This window comes from Talpa occidentalis, unplaced genomic scaffold (genome assembly GCF_014898055.3).
Source record: "Talpa occidentalis isolate TD23 unplaced genomic scaffold, MPIMG_talOcc4v2.1 talOcc4.4, whole genome shotgun sequence".
NCBI lineage: Eukaryota > Metazoa > Chordata > Mammalia > Eulipotyphla > Talpidae > Talpa > Talpa occidentalis.
In genome coordinates, this window is record NW_023604295.1 from 139,931,573 (window position 1) to 139,954,181 (window position 22,609).

Genomic DNA, 22,609 nt, shown 5'->3' on the forward strand with positions numbered 1-22,609 from the left:
TCTGCATTTTGTTTACACTTGGTAACAATGAGCAGGCGGCTCCAAATTTTCATGATATTGATTAAAATGACTAAACTGAAAATCAATTCCTACCTCTTTACAGAGGCCAGGTGACTCACACTAATAATAAAAAAGGTATTACACATTATTCTTTTTTTTAAAGATTTATTTATGCATACAAGAACTGGGGTACCGGCCAGAGGTGTGGGAGATGAAAGGATTTACCAGAGACAGTATGGAGCAGAACAGGCGGATCTACTGAAATACACTGCTGAGTGGAACAGTGGGAGAGATAGGAGAGGTCTGCTGCACCATGTGGGTAGCCCCCTGGCCAGGGATCGAACTCATGCTGCAGAGGCTGTGCAGCGCTTCATAGTGCTGCGTCTTAACCCCTTGTGCCACCAGGGAGGCCCCTACATGTTATTCTTCTAGGGCAACAATTACATTATCTCTGAGGAATGATAGTGGAGAGAAAGACACATACTTCTTAAAAATGATGCATGTGTTCCAGAAAATCAAGTAGGAGACATTTCTTCATTAGCTTAAAAAAATATTGAATCATTGCTCTTATATTTGGCACAATTAGGGAGAACATTAAAGGAAAAGATTCAGTCTTTATCCTCAGGGAGTGTGAGCGAAGGAAACCTGACTGGAAACAGCAAGGGAATAAGGAAGGAGAACAGAAGAAATGTAAGTAGAGCTAGAGGGAAAAGAAACTTAGGAAGTAGTCACCAGGGGATTCCGGCTTAATCAAAAATGTTTGAAGAAGGAATTGGTTGATATGGTTTGGAAGAGAAAATTAATTTCACTTTTTTAGGTAATTGATGTTGGAAGTGAACTTAAATGCAACAGGATTTAGTGGGAAAGGAATGATTTTGGTTGGGAGTGGCTTAGTAGTATAAAAACATTAGTAGTATAGCAGTATAAAAACATAGTATAAAACTTAGTAGTATAAAAACATAGTATAAAAACATTGATATCGTTAATTATATTCATCAATTACTAAAAAATAGAAGTAATAATGATAGGTGCTAATAATGATAGTGATAACAATAGTGCTGGAGCCTTAACTGCTCCTCCAGGTGAAGGCAGCGCCACACATGCTTGGTGACTCCAGCAGATGAACTAGCATGTCTGACGAAGCCCCCTGCTGTCTGGTTGTGAGATCTTTTACCTGAAGTCAGCACACTCCTCTCACTTGGAAGATTTTTTTTTTTTAAAAGATTTATTTATTTATGCATACACAAACTGGCATACAGGCCAGAGGTGTGGGGGGGTGAAAGGATTCACCAGAGACAGAGTGGAGAACAGATCAGGCAGATTGACTGAAATACACTCCTGAGGGGAGCAGCGGGAGAGTCAGGAGAGGTCTGCTGCGCCATGTGGGTCACCTTCCTGGCTGGGGATCGAACTTGTGCTGCAGTGGCTGTGGATAGCTTCATAGGTTGTGTCTTAATCCCTTGCGCCACCAGGGAGGAAGTTTTTGTGAGCAGACTTTGTGGTGTGGAGCTGCTGTCTGTCACCCTCTGTGGAATCCCAGACCTCCTTGTTATTAGTGAGCTTGGTGCCTAGCGTTCCTGCTGGTCGAGCTAAAACATAGAGTCCAGCATGGAGTCTCACAGTAGAACAAAAGTCCCGTTGTGAGGAAATACTGGAAAACCCGTATCTGTGGAAAACATCAGGAAAACAAGGCCAGATTAGCAGGATCAGCTAGAATACCTTACTTGTAAAGATTAGCAGAAAGGTAGGTAAGAATAGGAGCTACAGGGCCTTCCTGGTGGTCCAGGGGTTAAGTGTCAGGACTATGAAGCTATTAGCAGCTGCTGCAGCATGAGTTCGATCTGCATGATCGGTCTGCATGAGCAGACCTCTCCTGTCTTGCCCGCTGCTCCCCTCAGCAGTGTATTTCAGTCAATCTGCCTGTTCTGCTCCTCACTCTGTCTTGGGTGACTCCTCTCACCCCCCACACCACTGGCCTATACCCCAGTTCTTGCATTCATAAATAAAAAAAAAAAAGAATTGGGACTAGAAAGAGTATGCTTTGATTAGCAGGAGCTATGGAGCCCCCCAAGAAATAGTCCCTGGTCGCTCCACCCTAGTTTATACCAGAAGATAAAGCATCCCCAATAATGCATCCCTAAGCATGCATATTCCTCCACGTGCCTGCCCATCTTCTCTGAACCTGTTTCTAAATAAATATGAGACTGCATAGATTGAGGCTGTACTTTTTAGGTACAGGCCCCTCCAGGCCTCTCTCTACTTAGACTTGAAGTAATTGTTCCCTCATACTGGGCTGCTCCCAACACAGTGGCCCTGCAAGGCAGCAATCGTCTTCATACTATCACCAGGAGGAGCATGTAAGTGAATTCCAAAAAAACTGAGCTTAAGTAAGTGGACAAGTCTAGGCTGTAGCCATCAAGAAAAGAAGGATTAATCTCGTCTGCATGACTCCTGTGTCTGTCTCTTAATCCAGATTAATCTTGAGCATAATTCTTTATGGACACTTGCAAATGTCATCTCTCATTGCTATCATTTAACCACATTTAAAGATAAATGTCAATTTCAATCTGACCTGCAGATTCCTCTCTCTTTGTGAAAGTAGGAATTTCCTATTTGATATGATGGCTAGGTTATGCTGTGCATCTGGGAACACTGTTACCATATTTTTAATTTTTTGAGAAGAAAATTAGCATTCTCAGACCTCCACAATAACCTACAAATCATATAAAAAATGAATGTTCTACTTTTGGACAGGAGAGAAACTTGGATTATGTAAAAATAGTATCAAATATGCAAATAAATCTATTCTGCACACAATTAATCTGCAATATATGATTTGCTATTAAAGAAAAATATTTCTGTTGCAAACTCCCTTTTGGAAATTGTATATTTACCCGTACAAGGCTGAGGATACTACATTAACATTGCTCCATAATTTAACAAGCTATCTCATCACAAGAAAGGGTGGCATTTTAATTTTGTTCAGTGGTTAGTCCAACATTATAATGTACCTGCTTTAAAAAAAATATTTCCTTTTATGAAAATAGGACATTTTTAATTAGGAAAATGTATCCCACTCTCTAAAATATTGCACATTTATTTTTTTAATTCCAACTTATTATAAACTGTTAATCAGTCATTAGGCTTTGTATTTTGGTAAAAGCATTAGTGCAAGGGATAAAAGCAGATGAATTTGGAGAAATATGTATTCCATTCCATTTTAGGAAGAATTACTCTAACTGTGAAAATGACAGACAGGAAGATTAAAACTCTATACCTTTATTGCACTAAAATATAAACTTCACTTACAGAAGGAACTCAGGATAATTCACTCTATCAAGTTTGAAAATTTAGTTGGCTGTAGTACTGGTTATAATTAACTGTGATCGAAAGGGAAACATCATGGAGCCTATAAAAATTTACTTCTGAGAAGTTGTAGGGTCAGGAATGACACAGTGCAGGCTTTCTATGATCCAGCAAACTGGGTAAAGGAGGAGTCAGAGTCCTCAGTAGCTTTTGCAGGTTTTTTATTTAGATTACCAGGTACACGGCAGGCAGGGGTGCTGGGGGGCCGGGAGGCTGGCAGGCCTCCCAGCCCCCAGCAAGTCTTCACTCTATCTGGGCTCTCTCGTAGTTCTGCTTCTGATTCTCTCTTTCTCTCCAGGCTTCTCTTTCGGTTTCTACTCTCGGCTTCTGCTGCTGCTGGCATCCCCATGACGCCGCCCTTCAAAGTCCAGACTCTCAGCCCAGGTGTACCCACTCCAGGTGTCTGCCATCAGGCATGCACTCAGGACCACAGGGTTCCCTCATCTACCCTAATGGAGGGAGGCAGAAAAGTCTGATAACGTTTACCTACCCTACAGAAGGTAAGAGGAAAAAGACAGATTTGGAAACTTCTGTTTATTGTCAACAAAATAATCCAAAACTACCCTCCAGCTGAAAAAAAAGAAAAAAAAAAAACAGGACAAATATAAAATCTATCTGCATTAAAACATTAGAAATTACTAATTTAAAAGGACATTGATGTTTTAGAATATAAGTTTAGGGGCTTAGACTTAGGGGCTTGCTCAGGGTAGTTTGCTGACTCTGGAGGTGATGGCTTTTGGGTTGGAGCAATTCTTTTGCACAGACTGCAAAGTCACTTTCCACTAAGCTGTGTTTTCACTCACATAGTCCACAGAATATCTGAATTTATTTACAATAGGGAAGCTACCAAAGCAGTAAAGAGATGCTGGACCAAGATTAGAAGGGAAAAGAAACCAGATACATTGTTAACTCATTATTTGGCTCAGCTGTACTACTTCTCTTATTCTAAAATGTAAAAAGCTGCAATTGAGAGTCTGAAAAATTCAACAGCGATCTTCTAGATCCTTAGTTTTTGTTTTGTTTATTTTTTATTTGTTACATCATTGTTCATTGTTTAAAAATGTTGTTTTATTTTGTTTTTAATTCATTTCTTTTTTTGTGTTACACCATTGTTCATTGTTTAAAAATGTTTTATTTTGTATTTTGTATTTATGTTTATTTTTTACATCATTGTCCATTGTTTAAAAATGTTTTATTTTGTATATTTTATCTTTATTTTTTTAATTTTTTACATCATTGTTCATTGTTTAAAAATGAACACTGATGTAAAAAAAAAACAAGTAAAACAGAACAAAAACAAAGTAAGAGGATCTAGAAAAAGCTGTTGAGTTTTTCAGACTCTCAATCACAGCTTTTTACATTTTGGAATGTGAAAAGTAGCACAGCTGGGCCTAATAATGAGTTAACCTACCTGGGTTTCTTTTCCCTTCTAAGCTTGGTCCAGCATATCTTGACTGCTTTGGTCGCTCTCCTACACTTCCTGTAGAGTTTATTGTAAATAAATTCAGATATTCTGTGGACTATGTGAGTGAAAAATCAGCTTAGTGGAGCGTGAGAGCAAATTTGGGGTCAGGAATTTAGCCATTAGGCAGGTGCCATCTTCTTCACATTTAGGGGAGTCTGGAATCTGGTTTCCAGACACTGAAATAGAAGCTTAGTGAATTATTTTTTGCCGCTGCTTAAATCAATAGTATGTGGCTCAGTTAGAGACATTAAGTTCCTTGAGTAAACCAGGTGAGGACTTGACCAGCCCTGGAGGAGATAAATACAAATCAGTCAGCTCCTTCCTGAGGGGCTCAGATTAATCAGTCACTGCTGTGAGTAAACAGCCATCAACCCTAACCCTTCCTTTCTGGCATTCTGAAACCTAGAACTATCTGCCTTAGTCACTCTTTCCGTCTTCTGAGGCCCAGATCTGACACCACTTTCTGAAATTTAAGACAAATGAGGGTAAATGCTTAATGACAGCATGTAATGGCAGGACAGGACCACAGGGCAGGTTTTCTGATCCAGTACACAGGGTAAAGGAGGGGGGAGTCCTGGAGCCCTCAGTGGCTTTTCAGGCTTTTATTGGGATTTACCAGGCACATGGCAGGCAGGGGTGCTGGGGGGGCCGGGAGGCTGGCAGGCCTCCCAGCGCCCCCAGCAAGTCTTCACTCTTCCTGGGCTCTCCTGCGTTCTCTCAAGTTCTCTCTGCTTCCTTGGTTCTCTGCTTCCCTTCTGCTGGCGTCTCTGTGACGCCGCCCTTAAAAGCCCACTCTTAGCCCAGGTGAATCCCATCTACCTATGTCCTACTCCAGGTGCCCGCCGTCAGGCATGCATTCGGGACCACAGGGTTCTGTCATCTATCCTGATGGTGGGAGGGCAGAAAAGCTTGATACTTTTTACCTTACTCTACACAGCAGTGAAAGAATAATGCTTATTGTTACATAGTACATTTTTAAAAGAAATAGACTATTTAACAAACTGACCTACAAATATTATCTTTTACTCCTAGAAAATGTTTTAGTCAGTATTTTTTCACTTCTACTGCAATTGATTTGCACAATATAGTTATATAACATCCATATACACACGCATTATAGCACACATACAAGCTAGACTAGATTCTATTAGGTAAAATAGAATAGAAAATCATGCTTTTCCTTCTCTATATTCTCTTCCTTCTCTTTATTCTCTTCCTTCTCTAGAACTCTGTGAAGCAGATATCACTCCAACTGTAATTTTATTTATTTTTTAAAATATTTATTCATGCATACAAGAACTGGGGTACAGGCCAGAGGTGTGGGAAGGTGAGAGGATTCACCAGAGACAAACTGGGGAGCAGAACAGGCAGACTGACTGAAAACACTGCCAAGGGGAGCAGCGGGGAGACAGTAGAGGTCTGGTGCATCATGTGGGTTGCTCCCTGACCGTCCAGGGATTGAACTCATGCTGCAGAGGCTGTGGATAGCTTCATGGTGCTGTGTTTAACCCCTTGCACCACCAGGGAGGCCCCTCCAATTGTAATTTTAATGATAAGGAAATAGGCTGAGAGGTTAAGAAAATCTCTTCATAATAATTCTATTTTGATTTTACTAAATCCAACCTTTCCAGTGGCCTGAATTCACCCCAAAACATCCTTCTTACATTGCTATTACTTGTTTATGAAATTACAGTGTGAATGTCATTAACAGAAAAACAAGACCAGAAATTACTGGTTTTCTTCCTCTGCTAAGTGAAAGACTATCAGGTTTTTCCTATTTATGTCTCTAACTACCTGGCTACTTTCATAATTATTGTACCTTCTCTAGGTAAGATAGAAAATATTGGAGATAAATTACTTGATATTGAATGAACAGAGTTCTGCCTGTTCAATTTTACCCAGGATTTTGTTAGAAATATGAATACCTGAATTCTATGCCCTAGAGATTATGATTCAAATTTGTGAGAGGATCAAGATGTTTGAAATTACAACAAATTCTCCCACATGATATTGCTGTAAATGATTTCAGTACCATAGTCTCCGGGAATATTGTCAAAGGAGAGTGTAGGGTAAGGAAAAAAGTCAGGCTTTTCTGCCCTCCCGCCATTAGGATAGATGAGGGAACCCTGTGGTCCTGAGTGCATGCCTGATGGCGGGCCCCTGAAGTGGGTACACCTGAGTTTATAAGGGCGGCGTCGTGGGGATGCCAGAAGAAGCCAAGAACGAATGGAAGCCGAGAGAAGCAGAGAGAAGGCCAGAGAGAGCCCAGATAGAGTGAGGCTTTGCTAGGCGCTGAGAGGCCTGCCAGCCTCCCTGCCCCCCAGCACCCCTGCCTGCCATGTGCCTGGTAAATCTACACAAAAAGGCTGCAAACCCACTGAGGACTCTGACTCCTCCTTCACCCGGTCTGCTGGATCAGAAAACCTGCCCTGTGTCCATTCCTGTCCCTACAATTGGCGTAGGTCGGCAGGATGATCCATGCAGACGGGTGTGGAGCCCTCCGAAGACCTGGAGGGACTGAGGAGCAACAGACGGTTTGCCTGTGACGGCGCTGGAGGCGCCACGGCGGCACAGGAGAGGGACAAGGTCCGGGAGCTGCGGGACGAGACCTTGCGTGGAGGAGACGCCCGAGAGGACCAGCCAACGGCCCCCGAGGCAGCAGAGTCTTCGGGGAGGAGAGGACCACGATTCGGAGCTCGCCGGTGCTGATGCGGGGAGAGGCCAATGGACTTGGACTGACAATCTCGCCAGAAGGTGGAGGAACTTTGGCAGGTTAAGTTTTTGGGACCCTGGGGGAGGATGCTATTGTTTGTGCACCCCAGGAGATGGGAATCTGGGGGTGGCCAGTAGGCCTTGATGGCCAAAAGCAGCCTGTGTATGCCCAGCAGCCAGGCGGAGGAGAAGCCAAGTGAGAAAGCAAAAGCTGGTGCTGATGCTGAGTTTGGGAAGCCTTGAGCGGCTGTTAAGCACTAGGTAAGCTGAGGAAGGCCAGTGAGTCTCGTAAAATCACCTGTGGGTGACGCCCTGCTCGTTGTCGAGGGAGGGTGAGGAGCTGAGGAACCCGTCCTTGGGGGATGGGTGGGGAACGTGGCTTGGGGTGGAGCCCAAGCCGAAGAGGGGACCCGAGAGAGGCCGCATGTAGAGTTTGGATCCCCGACCCATGTGCTTGTGCAGTGGGTTGGCTTGAGTGCAGGGGTCTGCGAGTTGCACTGGTGGCTATGAAGGCCGAGTGTTGGAGCGACTGCAGACAAACCCTGAGGGTTGGCGATTACCCCCAACAGAACAGAATCGCCCATCCCAGAGCTAGTGCATCCTGGGGGTGGATGCTGTGTGTGGCCTGTAGCCGAGACTACAGCCAGAGAAGGCCAGGAAGCCTGATGGCTCCTGGTGTGTGACAGTAGATGCCGTGAGTGGTTCCCCTCCCTCGTATGAGCAGTGCCTGCGGCAGCAGATGCGGTGGCTCATCTGCTGGTGCCAATAATTGTCTTTTGCCACTAGGTTGGGGCCCTGCCTGGAATTATTTGTGTTCTGTTGTATTTTATGTATTTTGTTATTCTATTTGATGTATATTATTTGTTTTTGTGGGTCATGGCTGCAGTGTTCTATTGCCAAGAAAAACGTATATGACTTGTATAGACTGTCTGGCAGAAAACCCTGAGGGGGTGGACGGTAGGGTAAGGAAAAATGTCAGGCTTTTCTGCGCTCCTGCCATTAGGATAGATGAGGAACCCTGTGGTCCCTAATGCATGCCTGAGGGCGGGCACCTGGAGTGGATACACCTGAGTTTATAAGGGCGGGGACGCCAGAAGAAGCCAAGAACGAACGAAAGCCAAGAGAAGCAGAGAAGCAGAGAAGCAGAGAAGCACAGGGCCTCCCCAGTGGCTCAGCGGTTGAGCGCTGGGTTGCGAAGCTGCCCGCAGCCTCTTCAGTGCTGGTTCGATCCCCGGCTGCTCCCCGGCCACCAGAGGAGGATCCCACATGGTGCGCAGACCTCTCCTGCCGCCCGCTGCTCCCCTCAGCAGTGTACTTCGGTCCTTCTGCCTGCTCTGCTCCCCGCTGTGGCTCAGGTAGAGCAAGGCTTGGCTGGGAGGCCTGCCATCTTCCTGCCCCCTGCCCCCCCCCCCCCCCCCCCCGTACCCCTGCCTGCCATGTGCCTGGAAATCTACATAAAAAGGCTGCAAACCCACTGAGGACTCTGACTCTTCCTTCACCGGGTCTGCTGGATCAGAAAACCTGCTCTGTGTCCGTTCCTGCCTCTACAGAGAAATTTGAGTTTAAATCTCAACATGCATTTTAGCAACTTGTGTTTTGCTCTTATTTGGGATTGTTTTATTTGAGTTGCAGGGGAGGAAAAGAAGAAGGAAAATGTATTCATATACATATATAAATATACTATTTAGACCAAGTTATCTCTTACCACAAAGGAGTAAAACCAAGATAATAACAAATTGCATATATAGGACAATTTAACTTAATTTTGGTAGTTATACCTGTGGTGTGTCTGCAAGTATAATTTAATTAAAATGGAAAATGTGATATTTGGGTAATATGTTTTTGAACTTTCTATCTAATTACCCATGGTAAGTGTGCTGACCTCATGCTGCTACTAACAACTGAAAATAATACAAAATATATTTCCCTAAATGTTCCTTACAAAAGCATGCAGTTAGCCAATTATAAGTAAGTATTTACTTTCACTATTCTATTTGAGCTAATATATGTGTTAAAACTTAGAAAAATTAAGATTATTTAATTTCCATGTTAACACAAAAAGTTTATCAAAGTACTTTTTCACAAAAGCTTTTCTAGCTCCCATTAATTAGTTTCAAGAAAATCAGTAGCTTGAAATAAAAATAAGTCACAGCAAAACAACGAATACAAAAAAATAGTAGTTTTCCATAATAGTTTGAATAGTTCATCAGTTTTAAGTGGTTATTTTCTTAGAGATAATCACTGACACACTGGAACTCAAATATCTGCTTGGAGGTGATGTATTTGTTTATTAAATGTGACACCGTCTACTCTCAGTCCTTATACAACAAAATTGTGGAATGCCTTCTTCTGAGAATCTAGTCTCAAATCATAAATGTTGGGGAATGTGGACTTCATTTGAACCAGTCCATGAAGATGTTTGAATGGAATTAAAATATGATAATCTGATATAGATCTATAACCAAGTAAATTTAAAGATACCATTTGAAAATCTTGTATGAGACATGAAAAATCTGGCAAGAGACATCATAAAAAGTATTATATATACACACATATTTACATATTATATGTATTACAATTTATACATATATTTATTTTATATGAAGATCTTTTGTAATATATTAAAGGCACTGGACTAAGTTCCTTAGTTTGTCAGGAATAATAATTTAAAAAATATGAAGCATATAAAGGAAAAATCAACATATGAAGCAAATACAGTATTAGTAAATGCATATAGCAAGTAAACTTAAAGCTATGCTCACATTTATGCATAATTAAAGAAATGCTCACTGATACAGAGAACAGTTCAGTACTTACCAGAGAAGGGGGTTAGAGGGATGGCTTAATGGTGGAAGAACATCAAGAGGTAACAAATTTCAGTTATAAATAAATAAACCACAGGGTTACAATATACAGCACAGAACTAATGTCAATATTACTGTATCACAATAATACATTGCTCCCCTCAGCAGTGTATTTCATCAGTCTGCCTTTCTGTTCCCCACTCTGTCTCATCTGGCTTGTACCCCAGTTTGTGTATAAATAAATCTTTGAAAATAAAATAAATAAATAACATGCATGGGGCCCCCTGGTGGTGCAGGGTTTAAAGACACAGTGCCATCAAACTATCACCAGCCACTGCAGCAGGATGTCACTCTCCCACCGCCCAGGGAACTAAAGCACATGGCTTAGCAGACCACTCCTGTCTAGCCCACTGCTCCCCTCAGCAATATATTTCAGTGCATCTGCCTATTCTGCTCCCCAACTCTGTCTCTGGTAAATTCTCTCACCCCCGCACCTCTGGCCTACACCCCTGTTCTTGTATGCATAAATAAATCTTTAAAAAAAAAAAACATGGGGCCTCCCTGGTGGTGCAAGGTATTAAGCACCACACTATGAAGCAATCTGCAACCTCTGTAGCACAAGTTCGTTCCCCTGCCGGCCAAGAAGCAAACCACATGGCACAGCAGACCTCTCCTGACTCGCCCGCTGTTCCCCTCAGCAGTGTATTTCAGTCAATCTGCCTGTTCTGTTCCCCACTCTGTCTCTGGTGAATCCTCTCACCTCCCTGCCCTCCCATCTCTGGCCTGTACCCCAGCTCTTGTATGAACAAATAAGGAAAACTTAAAAAAGAAAACACACACACACACACACACACACACACACACGTGTGAATTTTGGTTGAACAAATCCACTGATAGGAATCCATGGCTCCTGTAATATGCAAAAATTATTTACACCCTGAAACAGCATTTTTTGGTGATATAACACTTTTCTTAAATAATTTGAACATCCATTCTTGGAGGGTCTCTTTCCTGATATTACCTTCCATGTCGAGGAAGATTCATTCACTGACACGCTGGATGGTCCAGTCCATGCATGTATTCCTCTTTCATCCGATTGGTGGCTTTGGGATGAAGAAATTGATAAGATTTGTCAACTTATTGATCTACCATTCTCTTTTGGGATCACCTTTAAGAAAATCAAAACAAAATAACATACTCTTAACTACTCTCTAACATGCTATCAGATTAATGATAAAGGTTTTGCCTGTGTGGGACTTATGCCTCCCTATGGAATTGAATTCTGATAACAGATATTTAGAGTACAAGAATAATGTACATCCAAGCCAAAATCTTGAGTACTACCTTTCATCATATTACTTAGTCTTATACGTCATCTACTTTATTAGTCAATTGATTTTTAGATAGGATAAAGGAGGATTATATTTACTGTGTTTTCAATAAATTCCATCACACACAATGGAATACTGTAACTTAACCTTCTTATGTATAGAAGGAAATTATAAAAGAACCTACCTACCTCATGATATATGCCAAACCGATTTTATGCACTTAAGAGATTCAACTGGCTTCCTCTACCCCTGTACTTAAGCTCTCTCTCTCTCTCTCTTTTAAAAATTTATTTATGCATACAAGAACTGGAGTGCAGGCCAGAAGTGTGTGTGTGGGGGGGTGAGAGGATTCACCAGAGACAGAGCGGGGAGCAGAACAGGCAAATCTATGGAAATCCACACCTGAGGGAGCAGTGGGGGAGACAGGAGAGGTCTGCTGTGCCATATCGGTAGCTCCCTGGCTGGCTGGGGATCGAACTCTTGCTGCAGAGGCTGTGGATAGCTTCACAGTGCTGTGCTTAACCCTTGTACCACCAGAGAGGCCCAGCTATCTCTTTAATAAGAGGCTTGATTACCGAAGGCGCTACCTCATGTCCCAATTTAACCCACACAATCTGAGTTCGTACTTAGTGTAGTTACATGCTTAGCATAATTAATAGTAATCCCTTTCAATCTCTAAATACCCACATTTAGAAGGTTGATTATATGCTTCTCTGTGAATATTACTGGCTATCTGTTGCGACAGGAACTATGTTGCTGCTTTGTGGCAGGAACGTGATGAGGGACACAATAGTGGTGGAGCAGGTCTGCAAGACAAGACTCTGCTACTTGAGCAGAAGTTCTTGTGCCATTTATTGAAAGCATCCAGGCCAGTAAAAGCTGATCATGCGACAATAGGATGAGGGATAAGGTCTGTGGGGTGGGATAGGAATGGGGGACAAAGATTTATAAGAAACAGGGAAGGGGAAATCGTGACCGTACATCAAGAGACATTTGCATCAGCAAAGTATGATGTTATCACAGGCAGAGTTACCCTGAGCCAAGGAGATAGTCATGTAATCAGGTCAATAGCGGACTAGGCCTTCCCAGGAGGGCCTTGTGATTTGGGCTGTAGTCCGTAGGTAGTTGAGGAATACTCTGATGTGATCTGCAGGTAGCAAATAGGTCACAGTTACCCATGAGTGGCCAGCTCATATGGACCCAAAGCTATTTAGTTTCTCCCATTGGGCTAAGGCTCTGGCTTTGCCATTTTGTGTTCCCTTTGGTCCAAGACACATTTAGGTCCAAATCATTAGAACATAGGGCATCTCATTTTCCCAAGACTGCCCAGAGGGGCCTTATAACTTAATACAGAAGAGAAGAAAAGTTAACATGTGAGTGATCTTTTTTTTAAGATTAATTTATTTATGTATGAAAGAACTGGGGTATAGGCCAGAGGTGTGTGGGGTGAGAGGGTTCACCAGAGACAGAGTGGGGAGAACAGGCAGATTGACTGAAATAGACTGCTGAGGGGAGTAGCAGGTGAGCCAGGAGAGGTCTGCTGCACCATGTGGGTAGCTCCTTGGCTAGGGATCGAACTTGTGCTGCAATGGCTGCAGATAGCTTCATAGGTTGTGTCTTAACCCCTTGTGCCACCAGGGAGGCCCATGAGTGAACTTTTCAATAAAATAAGAGAAGAGCAAAATCCAAAAGTCAAATTTATAGACTTCTACCCCCTAACAGCTGACTATAAGATACAGTGGTTCCATAAAATTCCTTTATTTATTCAAAGAACTGGCCATATTTTGAGAGGCCATGACCAGTTCAGTAAGGCATCTCATTGAATTTCCTTTCTTCTCCTTTCTCCTGCCTTTGTTGACCTGGGATTGTAATCAAAGACATAAAACATGATTTTCTTCCCTTGCTCAGTTTTCTAGGAAATACAGCACAAAACAGTACCGGGAATGGTCCTGAAAGTAAAACTCTTATTACAGACTTTTAGATTGGATTCCCTGTCTATCTGGAGGCAACAAGAACCCCTTTGCTTTTTTTAAGTGGGTCACTTGGGGCATACCATAAATAGCCCTTTATTAAAGCTTTTACCTTTTTGAAGCTGCATGGGTTATAAACGAAAGTCTTGGGACTGTACAGGTTGATTTAAAGGTTGTGGTATTAGAAGGACTGTACTGTGGGTGACTTTTTTTTTTTATGACATCTCAAGTCTTAGAAAAGTGAAAATAAAATAACATCTCAGGTGACTTAATTTCTAAGAATACATGCCCTACAAATCAAAAGACTTGTAAGCAGCCTCTAAGAAGATCACTGTATCCCACAACAAAAGGCCATTGTAAGTCTGTGCCAGAATAAATAAGCCCAGAATGGGGCAGGGAACTCAGATGATATGCAATGAGTTATGGCCAAATCTACAGCCTTAGTGGAAAAAGAGTGGTAGCAGAGAGGTGGGATTTTGGGGGAGGAATTTGGAAATCTTCATCAAATTCTTCTGAAGTTCCTTGGCCAGGAATATCAATTCAATTCCACTGGGAAATGATAAATAATTTCATTGTCTGAAGACTCTAGAGCATTTGTTTCTTCTTCACATTAATATCCACACTCACCACCCCTCTTCAGGAACATGACAGGGTCAGATCTCAGAACAGCCAGAACTTGAAAGTATGAACACTGTTATGCAGGGAAAAAAATAAATGGTGCAAAGAACAAAATAATTGAAGGAATTTGGAATATGGGGTGGTGAGGACAAAATGTAATGCAGAGAAGAGGAAAATGCATTCATAGTGAGGCATCATGGAGCTTCCCTGTTGGCACAGAAGGTTAAGATGCAACCTATGAAGCTATCAGCAGCCACTGCAGCACAAGTTCCATCCCCAGCTAGGGAGCATCACACTTGGTGCAGCAGACCTCTCCTGACTCGCCCGCTTCTCTGCTCACCAGTGTATTTCAGTCAATCTGCCTGTTCTGTCTCTGGTAAATCCTCTCAACCCCCACACCTCTGGCCTGTACCCCGGTTCTTGTATGCATAAATAAATAAATCTTAAAAAAAAAAAAAAACTAGCAAGGCATCATGACCTGGACATAAGAGTTCTGTCTCACTTCAAGAAGTCAGGGACAAAAAGAAATAGCTTGCATTAAATGTGGTAGAGATACTAGGATGTCTGTGAACAAAGTCCAGCAGACTGAGCTAGGGATCTGAAGACTCAGGGGTGACAACCTAGACAGAAGCATTGCATATATACCATCTAAATACATCCTCCAGAGTTTGTTGGACAGTTTCTTCACTCAAGTGCTATCAGCTGTGCTGGAGGCAGAGACATTATTATTATCAGCAGATCCCTCTAATGATATAATGAAGTCAAGATTTTAGGATGAAGCTTCTAGCATTGATGAATGCTGCTGTAGGCAAGAAGCTCAGTGTAACACAAATTCAGAGTTGAGAATAGAAATCAGGCAGGTATTTTCTTTAGACCACGGACATATTTCCTAGAAAAGGACACTTGGACAATTGCAGAAACAGACTAAAAGCAAATGATGAGAACAAAGAAACAACTAAACTAAATATTTTAGAATATTACAGGTCACATATATGCTATATCAACTATATCTTATTTTTTTAAAGATTTATTTATGCATACAAAAGCTGGGGTGTAGGCCAGAGGTGTGGGGAGTAGGAGGATTCAGCAGAGACAGAGTGGGGAGCAGAACAGGCAGATATACTGAAACACACTGCTGAGGGGAGCAGCGGGTGTGATAGGAGAGGTCTGCTGCACCATGTGGGTCAGCTCCCTGGCCAGGGATTGAACTCCTGTTGCAGTGGCTGTGGGATAGCTTTATAGTGCTGAGATTTAACCCCTTGCACCACCAGGGAGGCCCCCAATTATATCTTAATAAAATATCCTTACACAAAATTGACTGTATATTCTGAACTAGAAGCTTAAGTAACTTCTTTTTTCTAAAGTGTGAATTATCTTTATTTCACTTTCTACTTTTTCCACATAATACATTTTCAAGATGCCTACCTGAGAATACAAAAAATACTAAAAGGATAAAGAAACCATTTCCCATCCAACCACATCTTATAACTGCTTTGATGAGAATATTTGCCATTTACTCAATTAACTTCATCGTTATATTGCAGCTTCAATTACACAATCTTTCATTTTTCACTAATCTGGATATGGCACACATTTATTTTAAATATTTATTTATTTATTTATACAAGAACTGGGGTATAGGTCAGAAGCGCAGGAGAGTGAGAGGATTCACCAGACCCAGAGCGGGGAACAGAACAGGCAAATTGACGAAATACACTGCTGAGGGCAGCAGCGGGCAAGAAAGGAGAGAGGTCTGCAGCACCATGTGGGACCCTGGCCAGTGGCCCAGAATTGAATCGGCGCTGCAGAGGCTGTGCTCAACCTCTGTTTCACCGGGGAGGCCCCACATTATTTTTCATTACCCAAAACAGTTTTTGAAAACAATTTAAGCTATATGTTACTTTTTCTGTGGTGGTTTTCCTCTGTGTCACTTAAGTAAATTCCTGCTACACGTCCCACAATTCATTTCCATGTTGGGTTTTGGGGTAAAGTTGCCATAGAGAAATGGGTGTGTGATGGTAAAGAAGACATAAAATGACACCTTTGTGTTTTGAAAATTGGAGAAGGGCCAGTGAGCTGCCATATTTCACACATGTTGTCACTCATCCACTGCTTGACCCTGTTGGGATGTGAGGGGTGGATGCTTCAGTCTTCTTCCTCTCCTGTGAAAAGTTCTCCTTCAACTCTCTGTGTCCTTGGCCAGCTACATCCTCATCCTATAGTGATGTGTCAAACAGATGCCTCTGCAGATCCAGGTACATGTAAGTACCAACGTTGTCCTTATGGGTTCCAGCATATTCTGGCTGCCCCTGATTTCTTCTCCAGATTTTCTTACTGACCATAGGTCCTAATGACACACTGTGACTCTGGACTCATCACCAGATGCAAATGTTGTTTGTTGGCTTCCACAGGCTCTCCAGTAGCTTCCATGGATGGGCAAGGTCAAATCCCCATAGCAGATCCTTGATGTCATCACACAAAGGAGTCCTGTCTCTGATCAATTGATCACACTCTTTAAACTCCAGAAAAAAAGAAATCCTCATCAATAACAACAATTAATTCTATGGGACCTGTCTCTTGTTGTAAAATGAGATTCAAAGCTGTGAAAACTGCTGATTTTGAAAAGGTCATAATCTGCAAAAAATGGGCACTTTATTAGTGTTTGAAATTTTCTAACTTCTGGATTCACTGGGCCCCTCCCTAAGCTTCATAGAATATTATACTGTCATCTCCTTATGGACAATATTTTTGTTTAAAACAGAATATTTTTATAAGTTATATTTATTTAAAGGATGTAATAATGAGACTTCTTAAAATATGTTTGTTTTGGATTACTTCCTAAAGTTCGTTATCCTATGAAATTAAAATTTTCTAAAGCAGAGTTGTACAAAGGTAATACTAATATGTAAACAGAAGAAAATTTTATAAATTTATAGCAAATTTTCACATATAAATATATATGACAATTTAGACACTGCAAATTGATTACTGAGTCATGAATACTTACAAGGTATCATTTTATTAAAATAATAACTATTGACTACCAGGTTATATATTAAAATTGAAATAAGATGAATTAGGAAGTTGAAGAAAATATAAACTGTTTATGTAGTCAGATTTTTTTTAATAAGAAAATTATTTCAACACTCCCTATCATAAATGGTTTTCATAGTGGTTTTTGCATTCAAGTCATTGCAGGACAATTATTTTCCTCTTATTTTTTCCACATATAATTATAATCCCCCATTTCATTGCAGAATTTTTATTATATCCATCCTTGACATACCTGAGAATTTCCCTAGTTTACAGTTCCTCATTTAGTGAAATGTGTCATTAGAGTTTGGTCTCCTCACTATCCTATTCCGTTTTAGAGTGATGATTAACATCCAAACAATTTTATCTACATTTCTGGTTAGCAATATTTATCAAATCTTGTTCTCAAATGAATGTTCATGGATATGTTTTTGGCTACTTATGATTTTAGAAGATTTACTTTTTATCTTTGTTATTCTAAAATAAAGAGAAAATTGGATAATCTAGAAAACTGTATTAAAGAGCATATTGCCATATAATTGCAGAACTTACTTCTGCATTAGATTGTATAAAAACTTCTTTTATTGAAATTCTAATTTGCAAGAGTAATCTGCAGTTGAAAGGATTTTTATAGATTAAACTGTGATTACTTAAGGCATTTAGTACACTAATCTTCTCATTGACAACAGGGAAATAACAGTAAAATGCAATAATTTGTCATTTAATTTTTTATGAATTTATGTGAAAATAAAGATTAGATTTAATATGTATTTATATTTGAATCAATGTAGAGAATTGATATCATCAATCACTGCATGAAGAATATCCAGTAATATTTCCACCATCATAGGCATCATTTTTAGTATTGTATTTATTTCTTGAGTAGCTCTGATCTAGCAATGCTTCCTCAGACATGATATCAGAAAAGTTTTTAAATAAATAGCATTTGTTTTCACGTTTCAATTTGCAGACATTCCAATACATTGATTGTTTCATTAACTAATGTTCTGATCTGATAAAAAGCAGATTCCTTATTTCAATGAAAATGTGCTGACAATGTTAAAGATAATTATCAAATTGATTATCAATAATAGTAATTAAAATATGATCTTTGAACTCAAAAACAAAAGTCTTGGTTTGGCTAGTAAAACAAAACAGAAAAAAAAAACTATTATTGAATTCATGTCTTTGATAATTAATTTAAGATTTATTTATTTATACAAGCACTGGTACAGGCCAGAGGTGTGGGAGAGTGAGAGAATTCACCAGAGACAGAGCAGGGAGCAGAACAAGCAGGACTGAAGTACGCAGCTGAGGGGAGCAGAGGGCCAGACAGGAGATGTCTGCCGCAGTCATGTGGGAATCTCCCTGGCCAGCCAGGAATCAAACAGATGCTGCAGAGGCTTTGGACAGCTTTACAGTGCTGCGCTCAACCCACTGCACCACCAAAGAGGCCCCGATAATTAATTTTTAAAAGAAAGCAATATTACTTTTTTTGTCATAATACAATTAATTTCTGTTTATGCATTTTGTGTTTTGTTTTAAAGTTGTAAACATATAATAGTAAAAAATAAAGGTAGCTAATCTGCATTCATTAAATAATATTCATAAAACATTACAATAGAATGTTACTCAATAATCTGGCATGTCTTTTCTGACTTTTCAAAATCTTTTTCCAAATTATTCAAATTTGAAAATCTAGTTCTACTGCACAGAACTGTTACCTTCTCACATTGTGAATCTTATGATTCTAATATTTAAGATACCAGCCCCTCTGAAATTGAAAGGCATATATTTCTTTAGAATATTTTTGCATTTTTACAATTTGAAATTTCTAGAAATTCATAAAATTCTACAATTCTCATGGTGCATTAATTTCAATTCTCTTCCTCTCCCTTATGTGCTACTAGATTCATATCCAAGTAACTAGGGATATTTCTTCTATGTCAGTCTATATACTATTTTAAGCACTTTTAAAAACATCTTGATTGTATGGAGAGATTAAGGGAAGGAATGAGAAAAGACACGTAAAGAGACTTTTTCATTAAAGATATCTTAAAATATTAAATTAGTTCTGTTCCCTGGATATATAAAGTATTTCCTCAATAGCTTTATAGAATTTTTCTAACCTCAAGATTAATACTAAAAATACAATATTTGAAAATTTTCAAAAATATTTCCCATGAAACTTGCCTTTTTGAAAATTAATACTGATAATTATAGTAATAATAAATTCCATAAAATTAACTACTAAAATCATTAACCTTTGTTAATTTTTTGTAAAATAAGACAGATTCAAGTATATTTTTAAAATATTCTGTGGAAAATTACTGGGTTCTTAAAATAGCTATTTGAGAAGCAGGAGAAAGGAAATTAGATTTTTTTTTAAATACAAGGTATTAATAGGAGTACATGAAGAATTACATAATTTTTTAGAAGAGCAAATCATCATTAAAATGTCTCATAAGTTAGACAAACAAATGGTTTTATACTTCTCCCTTAATAAAATAATGATTTTTATAATTAATGAATAAGCTATGTTGTCAATTTACAGCCCTCTAAGGTAAGTTACATCCATTGACATATGGTATGGATTTGACTAGAACAGGACATTTTAATAGGAGCCTTCTCGTCATGCTATTATGTGAAAGACACACGGGAATTCCCAATGGACTCCCAGAAATACAGAACTTCGGTATTTTTGCCTAATAGCATTCTTTCAAGAATGCTGCCACAAACCCTTTCACCCCACTACAGATATTTTTAAATTAATTTTTTTTCCTTTCCTACTTCTCTTTATAAACTTAAGCATTTGTTTTTGCAGAAGAGAAGCTTCTAAAAAGCTGCCAAAAGTTCTTCCTTGCCAGAACTAATTTGAAAAGTGACATTCATATCAGTGGGAAAACCGTATGTGAGGAAATATATGTCAATTAACACCACTGTTGGGGAAAAAAAGTTAATATTAATCTATAGTCAGGAAATTTATTGGCTGAATTTTAAGTAATATACAACTTAGGGTTATCAGCACACACACTGAAGTCAGTTCAATCAATAATCACTAGCACCGAAACAGATATGTTGTAGAAGTTTGGGTTTTAAAAAAATCTCATCCGTATACTTTCTTTACTTTTCTTATTCTGGGCAAGCTCTTAAAATAAGTTGTGTATCTGACATGACACTTTGATGGATCTTAAAAACAAGGGCATTACTAGATGCTGAAAGGGTCGACATGGACCAGGCTCAATGAAGACCCCCAGAATACATGCCTTACCGAATAATGTTTATTTTCAAACTATTTCCATGTAATTATACACCACACTGCAAGGTTTACTACCTGAGCTCATTGACAAAATTTTTACAGCCAAAAAAGATCTTGGCTTAATCACTGTTCACAGTAGAAACTTGTGAGTATAAAATTAAAAAGAAGGAAACTCTTAGGAACAAATTTCAGAATAAATCTTTGTGACCTTTAATTATACCATGTAATATAATGTTTGGATTTCAACGTGATCATTATAATATCAAGTCTCATAACAGACAGTGATTTCCACTGCATGATTGTGGATTAGGCAATAAAAACTTTAGATACTAAGTGAATGTTTAGAGTAACATTATACATCAGAGTCAAAAAGCTAAAGGACCCTCCTGTCATACCAATAAATCTTCTTCCGTACAAGTCCAGAATTCTTTGCATGGTCATTGTACATTGGAGTTAGGGAAATGAGAAGATTCTAGAGATTCTTAGACATAAACTCGGAACTTATGCTGATCCATCATGAAATAATAGCAGCATTCACTTAGGGAGTTCAAGTGACATAGAATTTTGTCTCAAGTATGTTTCACAATTTATCAATGTGTCTCATCCTTGAACTGGCCCTTTCTTCTTTTCTGAAAGTGAGTTAAAAGTAGGCGGCTTACTTCAGAATCTTCGTTTAGACTCAATAAACTGTGAACACTAGATTTTCATTGTAGGAAAAGTCAAGTGTAAGTCTTAGTAACTTCATCTAAAAATGCAAAATATTAAACTAAAAGTAATGTGGATTTCCTGAGAGAGTGAATCAATTATTGAAATCATCAAATGGCTATATATGTAGAGACATGATTTCTAACACATTTATATTAATGTTCATGCTTAGTCTGTGAAAAAGCAAAAAAAAAAAATCAAGAATAGTAACAGTTTACCATAACCAAATCATGATTCAGAATAAAGCTTTTTGAAATGTAATGTCTTTGCTGAATCACCCAAAGACAACTTAGCATCTGTGAGCACATATTGATTCTTCTAAATGTCTTTTTTATCATGCAAATTGCTAAGAACAATCAGAAACAAAATTGCATTTAGGTGGCAGTGACACAGTGTCACTTAACAGTCTCAACACCTGTCTAAGTAAATTCTCTTGTCCTCTGTCATGATGAAATATATAGCTCTGATGAAGATATCCATAATATATAATGTGCAAAGCATTATCTTCAGACTATATGAAGAACTCATAAACCAAAAGTAACTGACAAGCAACTCATTAAAAAATGAGGAAAGCAACTGCCACAAAGTAAATATTATAAAGGGTAAATCAATTTTCAATATTTGAAGATTATTGGAGACAATAGACAAAGAAACAGGATGGAATGTCCAGGTATAAATCCATGCATGAACCCAAAGACTACAAATGCCATATATGTACATACCTGAATGACAGTACTAGTACATGAAAATGATATTTTCTAAATTGCATATAAGGAAACCAAAAAAGTATAACAATAATTTATCTTTGGAGATTATGTAGAGATAACAGAACTTATTTACACTGCAGAGGGGAGTGTAAATATTTAAAACAATTTTTGGAAAATTACTTGGCAACATCTGTAGTTAAATGTATATATATATATATTTGTGAGAATTGCTGGAGAATAGAGCATATATATATTCTCCAGCAATTCTCACATGGGAATATATACAAAATAAATAAATACTTATGTTCATGAAAAAACATGTACAATGCTATTCATATCAGCAATGTTTGTAAGGGCTGGGCCTCAATACACGCCAGTAGAGCATCATGGTCCATTCATGCAAGGTGATCATATGCAATGTTGAATGTGAAGAAACTAAAACCATATGCTAAGAAGGGACCAAATTTCACAAGCTTTATTTTCAGCAAAGGAGAACATACCAAAAATGTGCATACTGATGATGCCGTTTAAATAATTTATAATGACAACAAACCAAAGTTTAACTGTAGATTCCAAGCTAAGATGGCATTGGTCCTTTGTGGGATGACACGAACGGGGATCTGAAAATGAGTTTCAGGG

At 39.3% G+C, this 22,609-nt stretch overlaps 1 long non-coding RNA gene across 1 annotated transcript in view; it reads right to left on the bottom strand.

Moving 5' to 3' along the window:
* Nucleotides 1-1,248: 1,248 nt before the first annotated feature.
* LOC119257013 (uncharacterized) overlaps nt 1,249-22,609 on the bottom strand; it is a 175,351-nt gene continuing 153,990 nt past the window's right edge. The window contains exons 4-5 of the long non-coding RNA XR_005127959.2: nt 11,369-11,450; nt 1,249-1,666 (exon numbers count right to left, since the gene is read on the bottom strand). This is a non-coding gene — a long non-coding RNA (uncharacterized LOC119257013). The remainder of the gene's footprint in view (nt 1,667-11,368; nt 11,451-22,609) is intronic.